General features: G+C 39.6%; 1 pseudogene; it reads right to left on the reverse strand.

The window, feature by feature from the left end:
* Positions 1–780: 780 nt before the first annotated feature.
* On the reverse strand, positions 781–12,869 carry LOC107465776 (uncharacterized; annotated as a pseudogene).
* Positions 12,870–13,135: the final 266 nt, after the last annotated feature.

The raw sequence follows: 13,135 nt of genomic DNA on the forward strand, positions 1-13,135 counted from the left end.
GTATATTCCAAATTTCCAAGATTCTCAACACAACTTTAATCTCTACCCAATGTTCCCGACTTTCCCAAAATCAAATGATAAGCACTCTCACTAGCCAAAGCTAATCAAAGATCCAAATAAGGACATTTGTTATTTTTTCTCTTTAGGCTTGTAATGTGCTAAAATTAAGAACAAATGGGTTAAGCATAGGCTTAAGATTGGTTAACAATGGAAGATAAAAGGTAGGATTAAGTGAGCTAATTGAAACGATGGTGATAAGGAAAAATAACAAAACAAAAGGATAGATAAGGGGGATTTTCCTACTAGACCTCTAAGATACTTGTTCTTAGCAACCTAGGTCACCAGAAAGAATTCCCTACTAGACCTTCAAAGAACTTGTCCTTGACAACCTAGATCAGAGGGGCGAAAACTGAAAGAAGCCACCACGCAGATCACCTTAGTATTGGATCCTCCAATCTTTCTCATGCAACAAGTGAAGCAAATCACTCACCTCACTTCTCACACAATAAAAAGTGCTTAAAAGCAACTGAAATTTATTCATCAAAGTTATGTAAATTGTCTCACCAAAGGTGTTTAAATAGGCACCTAACAATTAACTAAAAGATAAGATAGCTAATTTAAATTAGATTTGATCTTATTGGATTAGATCAGATTTGATTTAAATTTAAAATCCCTAAAAATAATACTAAGCATAACAGATTTAAAATAAGTCTTCTAACAAACTTTTGACCACATAACAAACTAAAACAAGAGTCTAGAATTTCGAAATTTAAAAATAAATTATGCCTCCCACTGAATTCGGAAAGCATTATTGGGCTTCTTGCTATCCTGACTTAGCCCAATGGGCCTTTCCCATTCTTCCTTAGTTAGAACTTGATGTAACTCCATATGCACAAGCGCTGCCAGGTTTCCAAAACTCTCCTTTAGCTTCTTTGCACGTGCTCTAGCGATGGGGCCTTTTGAAAGTGTGAAATTTCCATTCTGCCCTTTTGTCTTAGAATGCCCCTGTTGTCTTTCCGAGCATGTATCATTCCCTCCTTCCTTAAAAAGATTCATCCTTGAATCTGTGTCCATATCAAAAGGAGAGAGATCAGAAATATTGAAAGTAGCAGTGACATTATACTCACCTGGTAGGTCAATCTTGTAGGCGTTGTTATTGATCTTCTCAAGAACTTGGAATGGGCCATCCCCTCTAGCATCAAGTTTAGTCTTCCTCTGAGCAGGAAATCTCTCCTTCCTCAATTTTACCCAAACCCAATCTCCTAGTTCGAAGACTATATGCTTTCGATTTTTGTTAACCCTTTCAGCCGTGGTTTTGTTCTTCCTCTCAATTAGGTCACGAGCCTTTGCATATATTGCCTTAACTTTCTCAGCCTTGCTAACTCCATCTAAACTAATAATATCACTCAAAGGTAAAGGCATTAAATCTAAGACAGTGAGAGGATTAAAACCATAGACAAGTTCAAAGGGTGAAAAACCAGTGGAAGAATGAATTGTCCTGTTATAAGCAAACTCAATAAAAGGTAAACAATCTTCCCAGGTTTTCAAATTCTTACCAACAACAGCACGCAATAAGGTTCCCAATGTCCTATTACGACTTCAGTTTGACCATCAGTTTGAGGGTGACAAGTAGTTGAGTATAACAATTTTGTTCCCAGCTTACTCCACAAAACTTTCCAAAAGTGACTTAAGAATTTGACATCACGATCAGAAACAATAGTTTGGGGAACACCATGTAAACGCACAACTTCTCAAAAGAATAGGTCAGCAATATGTGTGGCATCATCAGTTTTATGGCAAGCAATGAAATGAGCCATTTTACTAAATCTATCTACCACAACAAAAATGCTGTCTCGACCTCTCCTAGTTCTAGGCAAACCAAGAACAAAATCCATAGAAATATCAACCCATGGATGCACAGGAACAGGTAAAGGAGTATACAAACTGATGACAAGTCATCATATACCCATTTCTCAAGCTAATTTCACTTGTTTCACTAGTTTTTATGCACTTTCTTACACCATAAGTAAGCAATTTAGAGTGGAATTGCATGTTTCATTCGAATCAATCAACCACCACTTAATTGATGCTAAATCATGAGGTTTAAGCTAAATTTAATTGAATTTTAATTGATTTATAAACCTTGTGAATTTGGTGATACTTTGATTGGTTGTCTTGATTATTTGAAGGAGAAGAAAAGAAGAAAGGAGTGAAGCGTGGCCTAAGAAAGCGTGGCCCAAGGAAGAAAAGAGTGTAGCGCATGGAAGGGAGGAAGCCACACTGCCCTCTACAAGAGCACACTGCCTTCCAAGAGAGCACAACAATGAACCAAGCACTCAAGGCCTCACTGCCCTACCCTCCTTGAGGGCGGAGCACAATTCTGGGCCAAGAAACAAGGGAAGGAAAAATTCTGCCCTGCCCTCCTCAAGAGCAATATCGGGCTCTCACCAAAATAAATCAAAGGAAATTGTCTCCAAGTGCCACCCATGGGTTTCGAATCCAAGTACAAGAAGGAAAGAAGTAGCACTCAAATACAAGGAAAACAAGCCAGAATTGGCTTGTTCTCAACCTCCAAGGATCGAACATAGCACCTTGAGGAAGCAAAGAACTAGGCGCTACTTTGGTGCCAAAGAACCCAAGGAAGAAATGCAACAAAAAGCCATCCAGCAAGTTTCGAACCTGGGACCTCACCCAAGAGCAAGGAAAGCTTGCGCTGCCCACAAGGAGGGCAGAGCAGCATTCCGTGGTGCATGGCACGCACATCCTTGGCATGGCCAGCACGCACAATTGATGCGCAACAAGGGAGCTTCGGCCAGTAGCAAGCACGCACGGGCAGGGAGGCAAGGCGCACCATGACAACACTGCCCTACCCTCCACAAGGGCAGGGCAGCATCCTGATGCCTCTCCCACACTTGGCACGCAACATGCTTCCTCACACAACTTTCCTGCTCTGCCCTCCACAAGGGCAGGGCAGCCTCCTGGGAGCAACATGGGCTAAATTTCACTCAAAAATCCAACTTAATTCAATTCTTCACCAAATCAAAATATCCCACTCAAAATTCTTAGATCCAAAATGGAAAGTGTATAAATAGGTGTTAGTTAGGATTAGAAAGGGGTTTTAGGTTTTTTTTTAGAGAGCTTACTTTCATTTTGAATTTTCATCCTTAGTCACTTGAGAGCACTTTCCATTTTTCTTTTTTTCTGCAAACTTGGCTTGAGAATTGGAGGAGAGAATTCACTTCTTCTTCCTCTACTCGTTTTATTTTCTTTACTAGGTTTTGTTGAGTCTTGAGTGTGAAGAATTGAGGAACTTCTGTCTCAATCTCCATTTAAGATCTCTTTGATTTTCCTACTGCATCATTGAGTTGAATTCAATTTCCTTTGCTGCTTCAATCTTCAATTTCTTTTTAATTACTTTGTGAACTTGGATCTGGGAAGGCAATTGAGATCTAGACTCTGCTATCTAGTCTCTGAAGTCCTGAGATCTGATTTTCTCTTTTTGGTTCTTCTGCTGAACCACTGCTGCAATTGAATTTTCATTTGCTGTTTGAGATCTAGTCAATTTCAATTCATCTCTTGTTTAGTTAATTGTTGCAATTTAATTTCCCGTGCTTAAATTCTGAATTCCCAGTCCTCAGATCCCTTTTCCATTCAAGCAATTTATATTTCTTGCACTTTAAGTTACTGCAATTTACATTTCTTGCACTTTAAGTTTCAGTCATTTAGTTTCTTGTTCTTTAAGATTCAGTGCCTTTACTTTCAAGTCTCTTTAATTTCTGCAAATTATCCCTCTCCCTTTACATTTCCTGCTATTTACTTACTGTTGGATGCACTCAACTAATACTTGATTTGCTTGACTAAATCAACCACTAAACTAAAATTGCTCAATCCTTCAATCCCTGTGGGATCGACCTCACTCCCGTGAGTTTTATTACTTGATGCGACCCGGTACACTTGCCGGTGAGTTTTGTGTTGGATCATTTTCCACACATCAAGTTTTTGGCGCCGTTGCCGGGGATTAAAATAGATTAACAATGATTAAGTGAAGTGGAGGTCTAGATCAAGCACTTTTTCTTTTCTGTTTCTTAAATTTTTTTACTAACATACTAACTGTTTGAAGATTTGCCTCTATCAACTCAACTAACTATTTGAGAGTTTGTCTCAACTAACTGCACTCAATTCTCAAGAGTGCTGCTGTTTGTTCCTTGTGATTGTTTGCATGCCACAGGAAAGAAGAGAAGTCAGAGGAAAGACTATTATTGGAAAAGAAGTCTCTGCAGAAGAAGAATATCATGACATGAAGCCACCACTCATTACACTAATCAAGAATAATTGTTCCTATGACGGAAATCCATCGGAGGATCCTAAACAGCACATATCCACTTTTCTGAAGACTTGTGGTGCTGTCAAAACCGATAGTATAGATCATGACACCTATAAGATCTTGCTATTCCCCTTTTCACTAAGGGGTGAAGCAGCACAATGGTTCGAAACCTTTCCCCAAGAAAGTATCACTAGTTGGGACGATTTGGTTACCAAATTTCTGGCCAAATTCTCCTCATCCCAATAGATCATCAAGCTGAAAGAGGGGGTACATCCATTCACACAAGGGGAAGAAGAACCACTCTTCAAGGCATGGGAAAGATACAAGAAAGCAACTGACAAAGTGGGTTTCCGAGCTTTCTATGAAGGATTAACCCCAGAAACAAGAAAAGCAGTGGATTACTTCTCAAATGGCCTACTCAAAGCGACAACAACTGCCCAAGGAACTGCAAATTTCAATGACAAAGGAGTCAACAACCAACACTCATTCGAGAAACCATAGAATGTAATTTCAGAAAAAGAAGTGATGAATCTTGAAGGAGTGAATGCATTCATAAACCTGAACAAACAAATGCACCATCAAACCCAGCATCACATGGAGCTGAAAGATAGAAAAGTTGATCGCCTGCATTCTGCTGCAGTGAATGCACAATTTCCACCATGGAGGCCCCATTCTTATCTGAGAATGGGGGAGTATCAACATCAAGAACAAAGAGGTTTCAACCAGGGCGAATCCATGACCACAAACAACCAACGTCACTCATCCAATAATGCCAATCAAAACCAATACTCACAAAACATACACTTCCAGACTCATTCCAACTGGAGAAGGATCGAGCACCAAAATCACGAACCAAGGGACTTCAATTACAACAACTCCAACTTCACAAACCAGTAAAAATACCATCATGCTAACGACAACCACTACACACCACCATAACACCCACCCTTCCAACCCCTAACATCCCACAACCAACCAATCTCACAAGACTCTCAGAGGATCACTAACTTGGAGATCTTAATAGAGAGAATGATGAAGCACCAAGAGGAGACAACAAAGAACCAGGAGATTTCAATCAGAAGAATTGAGAGGCAGATAGAACAACTGGCTAAGCACCTTGCAGAAATGGGTGAGAAGAGGTCAATTACTTTCCCCAGAGCCACTGAAGACAAACCAACTAACAAAAAAAATGCTGCAAAAAGGGAAGAATGGAAAAAGATCATAGAGGAAAGTAAGAACACCTTGGACAAAGAAAGTACCAGCCGAGAAAAACACAACAAAAAAGTCCTACAAGGAGAGGCAGAGGATAGAATCTAAGAAGATCAGAAAATCCCTACTAGGAAATTTTCACTAGGGGATAAAGTACTGCTAAACATTCAAACCATGAAGGTGCCCCCACAGCTATCTGATCACTATATTGTGACTAAGATCCTTCCACGAGAATTCATAAAGGTCATCAAAGAGGAAACCGAAAGGAATTTCACGGTAAAGAAAGACAAGCTAAAGCACTGTGATCTTCAATTTCCATGATCAACAGAATGAAGGTTGTCAAGCTAGTGACAATAAAGAAGCGCTTGTTGGGAGGCAACCCAACCTGAGGTAGTTTTCTTTTCATAGCTTTTTCAATAAAAAATGTTGAATAATTGGTATGCATTGCAAGGAGCTAAGTTTGGTGTTGCACACCAAAACAATTTAAGGGAGAATGAAAGATTCTAAGTTTGGTGTTCCACCAAAATCTCATTTAAAAGCACATTCTCACTTCCTGCACAATACTAGCTCCAAGCAATCAGACAGATTATTCAACTACTTAACTGCTTTCTAGTTTTAATTCCATAACCTTTAGCAAGGACACAAGGTTTCACATATGGCTAAGTTGATGCATGAAAAATAGTGGCAAGGAACTAAGTTTGGTGTTCACATACCAAAGTAAGTTCAAAAAGCCATAATCATTCTTAGACTAACCAATTGCACAAAGGCTTGAGAAGCAAGCAACTTTTGAGAATTATGCAGGAAATTAGCCAACAATTGAAGACAATTTGCATTGTGACTCAAAAGGGATACAACAGAAGGAAGAATCAAAGGGCTGCAACTTCAGAGGTTGTATCTAAACTTAATCCTTGCTGCTATAAATTATTTTGAATCTAGGAACCCTTATATATCTTGCTAAAGTGTTTATCTAGTTGCAAGTGAAGTTGTTTGATTAAGTATGTTTATCTGCATAATGCTTGTCATTCATCACTTAGCTTTAGATTTTGTTTTGTTTCCCATATGCTTGAATAAAAGAGAAATGTTTGAATTAGAAAGTAGATATCCAATGTTGCATAAGTTAGAATGGAAGTTAATGGTGGTATATGTGTTTGATTAAATGTATAACTCATGAAATAATTGCTGCATAGTGTCATTTTTCATTGAAGTGTGAGCTAGCTTGCTGTCATAAAGGTTCCTATCAGTAAAGAAAAAAAATCCCTTGAGAACAAAATAAAACAGAAAGAAAAGGAAGAAGAAAAAGCCAATGTGGCAAGAAAAACGAAGAATAAAGGCTTGGCACCAATAGCTTGGACCCTAGGACACATGCCTGTGGTGTTCTTGTACTAGGATATGCTTGGATAAGTAAATTCTAACGGGTATTTCAAAACCTGGCCACTTAGATCAACTGATTTGGGATGGCCAATTGAAAGTCCACAATAAAGAGCAACCTAGCTACAGAACATTTAGTTATCCAAAGAGATACTGGGCATCAATGATCCTAGGAGGAAATAGTGAGCCATGTGTCTGTGGTGAAGAGATGTTGAGTAAAAATAAAGCCAAAGGCTACTGCAACATTTGACACCAAGCCTTCAAAGAATAATAAGCTTGTTAAGCAAAATAAAAAAGGAAAAGTTAGCAAGGGAGCAAGTAAAAAGTAAACCTTACAACAGCAAGTTTAGTAAGCCTTTGAGGAAAAGTGTACATTATGTAACAGCAAACAATAACTGAGTTATCATTGTCTGCATAAAAACTCCATGAACCAAGTTCTGCTATATGCCTAATAAGGATATGCATGCTTTTCTTTTTTTCATTTCATTTCCTCTTAATTTTGATGCTTGCTTGGGGACAAGCAAGATTTAAGTTTGGTGTTGTGATGACAAGTCATCATATACCCATTTCTTAAGCTAATTTCACTTGCTTCACTAGTTTTTATGCACTTTCTTGCACCATAAGTAAGCAATTTAGAGTGGAATTGCATGTTTTATTTGAATCAATCAACCACCACTTAATTGATGCTAAATCATGTGGTTTAAGCTAAATTTAATTGAATTTTAATTGATTTATAAACCTTGTGAATTTAGTGATACTTTGATTGGTTGTTTTGATTATTTGAAGGAGAAGAAAAGAAGAAAAGAGTGAAGCGTGGCCTAAGAAAGCGTGGCCCAAGGAAGAAAAGAGTGTAGCGCATGGAAGGGAGAAAGCCACACTGCCCTCTACAAGAGCACACTGCCTTCCAAGAGAGCACAACAATGAACCAAGCACTCAAGGCCTCACTGCCCTGCCCTCCTTGAGGGCGGAGCACAATTCTGGGCCAAGAAACAAAGGAAAGAAAAATTCTGCCCTGCCCTCCTCAAGAGCAATATCGGACTCTCACCAAAATAAATCAAAGGAAATTGTCTCCAAGTGCCACCCATGGGTTTCAAACCCAAGTACAAGAAGGAAAGAAGTAGCACTCAAATACAATGAAAACAAGCCAGAATTGGCTTGTTCTCAACCTCCAAGGATCGAACATAGCACCTTGAGGAAGCAAAGAACTAGGCGCTACTTTGGTGCCAAAGAACCCAAGGAAGAAATGCAACAAAAAGCCATCCAGCAAGTTTCAAACCTGGGACCTCACCCATGAGCAAGGAAAGCTTGCGCTGCCCACAAAGAGGGCAGAGCAGCATTTCGTGGTGCATGGCACGCACATCCTTGGCACGGCCAGCACGCATAATTGATGCGCAACAAGGGAGCTTCGGCCAGCAGCAAGCACACACGGGCAGGGAGGCAAGGCGCACCATGACAACACTGCCCTGCCCTTGGAGGGCAGGGCAGCATCCTGATGCCTCTCCCACACTTGGCACACAACATGCTTCCTCACAAAACTTCCCTGCTCTGCCCTCCACAGGGCAGGGCAGCCTCCTGGGAGCAACATGGGCTGAATTTCACTCAAAAATCCAACTTAATTCAATTCTTCACCAAATTAAAAAGCCCACTCAAAATTCTTAGATCCAAAATGGAAAGTGTATAAATAGGTGTTAGTTAGGATTAGAAAGGGGGTTTTAGGTTTTTTTTAGAGAGCTTACTTTCATTTTGAATTTTCATCCTTAGTCACTTGAGAGCACTTTCCATCTTTCTTTTTTTTCTGCAAACTTGGCTTAAAAATTGGAGGAGAGAATTCACTTCTTCTTCCTCTGCTCGTTTTGTTTTCTTTACTGGGTTTTGTTGAGTCTTGAGTGTGAAGAATTGAGGAACTTCTGTCTCAATCTCCATTTAAGATCTCTTTGATTTTTCTACTGCATAATTGAGTTGAATTCAATTTCCTTTGCTGCTTCAATCTTCAATTTCTCTTTAATTACTTTGTGAACTTGGATCTGGGAAGGCAATTGAGGTCTAGACTTTGCTATCTAGTCTCTGGAGTCCTGAGATCCACTTTTCCTTTTGGTTCTTCTGATGAACCACTGCTGCAATTTGAATTTCCATTTGCTGTTTGAGATCTAGTCAATTTCAATTCATCTCTTGTTTAGTTAATTGTTGTAATTTAATTTCCCTTGCTTAAATTCTGAATTCCCAGTCCTCAAATCCCTTTTCCATTCAAGCAATTTATATTTCTTGCACTTTAAGTTTCAGTCATTTAGTTTCTTGTTCTTTAAGATTCGGTGCCTTTACTTTCAAGTCTCTTTAATTTCTACAAATTATCCCTCTCCCTTTACATTTCCTGCTATTTACTTACTATTGGATACAAAATCACTCAACCAATACTTGATTCGCTTGACTAAATCAACCACTAAACTAAAATTGCTCAATCCTTCAATTCCTGTGGGATCGACCTCACTCCTGTGAGTTTTATTACTTGATGCAACCCGGTACACTTGCCGGTGAGTTTTGTGTTGGATCGTTTTCCACACATCACAAACCATGTGGTAAAGACTTAGATTTAGCTTGTTTACATGCAATGCATTTAGCACAAAATTTCTCAACATCTTTACGCATGTGGGGCCAGTAAAAATGCTCAGATAAAACATCCAAAGTCTTATGCACACCAAAATGACCCATCAAACCCCCCACTATGTGATTCTAGAACAAGTAACTCCCTAATAGAACATGTAGGTACACAAATTCTATTACCCCGAAAAAGAAAGCCATCATGCTTATAGAATTTGTTATATGCACCATGTTCACATGCAGCATAGATAGAGGCAAAAGTAGAATTAGTTGCATACAATTCCTTCATACACTCAAAACCTAACAGTTTAGAAGTAAGGGTTGTGATTAAGTAATACCTTCTAGATAATGCATCAGCAACCACATTCTCTTTACCTTGCTCATAGGCGAATATATATGGAAAGGATTCAAGGAATTCTATCCATTTTGCATGTCTCTTGTTCAGCTTCCCTTGGCCCTTCAAGTGTTTGCGGGATTCATGGTCAGTATGTACCACAAATTCCTTAGGTAGCAAATAATGCTGCCACACTTCCAAAGCTCGCACCAAGGCATAAAGCTCTTTATCATAAGTGGAATAGTTGAGGCGGGCCCCATTCAACTTCTCACTGAAATAGGCGATTGCTCGCTTTTCCTGTATCAAAACAGCACCTATACCAATTCCGGAAGCATCACATTTGATTTCAAAAGTTTTAGAAAAACTTGGTAAAATAAGAATGGGGGTAGAACATAATAATTCTTTAAAGGTGTTAAAGGCAAGTTCTTGTTCCTGATCCCATTTAAAGTTGACATGTTTCTTGATGATTTCAGTTAAAAGTGCAGCAATAGTAGAAAAATCTTTAACAAACCTCCGATAAAAACCCGCAAGACCATGAAAACATCTAACATCAGAGACATTCTGAGGTGTGGGCCATTCTCTAATAGCCTTCACCTTCTCGTCATCTACCTCAATTCCTGCAGAACTTATCACAAAACCTAGGAATACGACTTTACTCGGACAAAACGAGCACTTTTGGAGATTAGCATACAATTTTTCCTTTCTAAGTACCTCTAAAACAGATTGAACATGCAAAATATGATCATCAAGACATTTACTGTAGATAAGGATATCATCAAAATAAACAACCACAAATTTACCTAATAACTCTCGCAAAACATGATTCATTAGTCTCATGAATGTACTACGTGCATTAGTCAAACCAAATGGCATAACTAACCACTCATACAAACCATATTTAGTTTTGAAAGTTGTTTTCCATTCATCGCCAAGTTTCATTCGTATTTGATGATAACCACTCCTTAAATCTATTTTAGTAAAAATAACAGAACCATGCAATTCATCAAGCATATCATCAAGTCTAGGAATAGGATGGCGATACTTTACCATAATCTTATTTACAGCTCTGCAGTCAACGCACATCCTCCATGAGCCATCCTTCTTGGGCACCAATAGTATCGGAACAGCACAAGGACTCATGCTTTATCTCACAAAACCCTTAGCCAAAAGGTCCTCGACTTGCCGTTGCAGTTCTTTCGTCTCCTCAGGATTGGTCCGGTAAGCTGGCCGGTTAAGAATGCTAGATCCGGGGACAAAGTCAACCTGATGTTCAATGCCTCGTAATGGAGGTAAACCTGAGGGCATCTCATCCAGAAATACATTGCCAAATTCCTGCAAGAGTGAAATAAAAGTACTAGGCAGGTTATGGTTAGTTTCAATGGTAGAAAGTAAAGACTCTCTAAATCGTACTAACACCAATGTTTTTTGCCCTAAACTAGCATGCTTCAGATCCCTCTCTTTGGCATAAAAATATATTTTGTGAGCACTCTCACTCTCCACAGATGCTTCTCTTTTAGAACTCTCTTTTTCACTCAGACCCTGACTCTTTTTCTCACACGTTTCATCTCTCAAAGCCCTCTCTTTACCCTCTTGTTTTTCAATTTTCTCACATCCTAAAGACTCTTTAGTAGATTTGTGCATGCTTAGTTGCTCCAGGTACACTTCTTTAGGTGTCAAAGGTGCAAGGGTAATCTTCTTCCCAAGATAAGTGAAGGAGTATCGGTTTGTGAAACCATCATGGACCACCTTCCTATCATACTGCCATGGACGGCCTAGGAGTAGATGACAAGCCTGCATGGGAACCATGTCACAAAGTACCTCATCACTATATCTCCCAATAGAGAACTGTATGCGGGCTTGCTTCATAACCTTCAACTCACCAACATCACTTAGCCACTCCAGTTTTTAAGGGTTAGGGTGTTTAGTGCATTTCAACCCCAATTTTGTGATCAAAGTAGAGCTAGCAACGTTTGTATGACTTCCAGCATCAATGATCATGAGTCCAACCTTACCTCCCAATAAAACTTTTGTATGAAAGATGTTCTCTCGCTGTTCTAGACGATCATCCTTGGCTTGTACTTTTAAGATCCGCCTAGTGACAAGGGTCTCACCACTAACAGCATGCTCAACTATATCTTCATTATCTGTAGCATCATCTGTATGTGGCATGTCTTCATACCCATCTGAGTTATCAGATTCTGAGAAAATATCATTTGCTTTAATTACCATGGTCCTTTTATTTGGACACTCGGAAGCATAATGGCCTAATCCACGGCACTTAAAGCAGGTAATATCACGATGCCGTGCAGGAGGTTTAGAAGTGGGCTTAGGTGTGGGCGGCTTCCTGTGCTGCTCTGTGGGCTTCTCCTTTGATTCGGTAGGTTTGGATCCAGTCTTCTCCCTAAAATTAGCACCTCTCAAATCCCACCTTGAAGTAGAATTACGCAGCCCTTTCGCTTTTTGCTGTCTTTCCACTTTGATAGCTAGGTTCACCAAGTCTTCCATAGTCACAAATGGAAGATGTTCTACAGTATTTGCAATATCTTGGTTTAGTCCACTCAAGAAACGTGCCATAGTAGCCTCAGACTCCTCCTCAACGTTTGCTTGGATTAGCAGCATCTCCATCTCCTTATGATACTCATCTACAGACTTAGAACCTTGGTATAACCGTTGGAGCCGTTGATGTAGCTCCCTGTAGTAGTAAGAAGGGACAAACCGTTCTCGCATGACCTTCTTCATCTTTTCCCAAGACAGAATTGGTGGTTTTCCATTTTGCCTTCTCTGTTTGTCCAGCTTGGCCTACCAGACAAGGGCATAATCTGAGAATTCGACAGCCGCTAGCCTTACCTTTTTTACGTATGTGTAGTTATGACACTGAAATAGGAGCTCTACCTTGTGTTCCCATTCCAGGTATGCCTCAGGGTCACTTCTGCCTTTAAATTCTGGGATGCGCATCTTGATAGCATTAAGGTTATTATCAACATCTACCGGTTGTCTATGATGCCGGGATCTGGATGAAGTCTCCTCCTCAGACTTCATAGAATCATTATGAATAGATTCTCATGACCGTGCTTTTCACCTAGGAGAAAAAGAGTTAATTCGAGAATCCATGTCATCAAGACATTGTTGAATCCCTGTAAGGATGCTGGCAAATGCGTCGAGGCAGAAAGTTAGTTGTGGATTGGGGTTTCCTTCAGTGTTAGCCATCAGTGAACCTGTAAAAGAAAAGACCTTAGAGCACTATTCTCACGTGTATCACTCGGATTAGGACACTCATGTTTCACTCAATATGTGGCTTTCACCCT

The sequence above is a fragment of the Arachis duranensis genome, chromosome 9 (assembly GCF_000817695.3).
Source record: "Arachis duranensis cultivar V14167 chromosome 9, aradu.V14167.gnm2.J7QH, whole genome shotgun sequence".
Lineage (NCBI taxonomy): Eukaryota > Viridiplantae > Streptophyta > Magnoliopsida > Fabales > Fabaceae > Arachis > Arachis duranensis.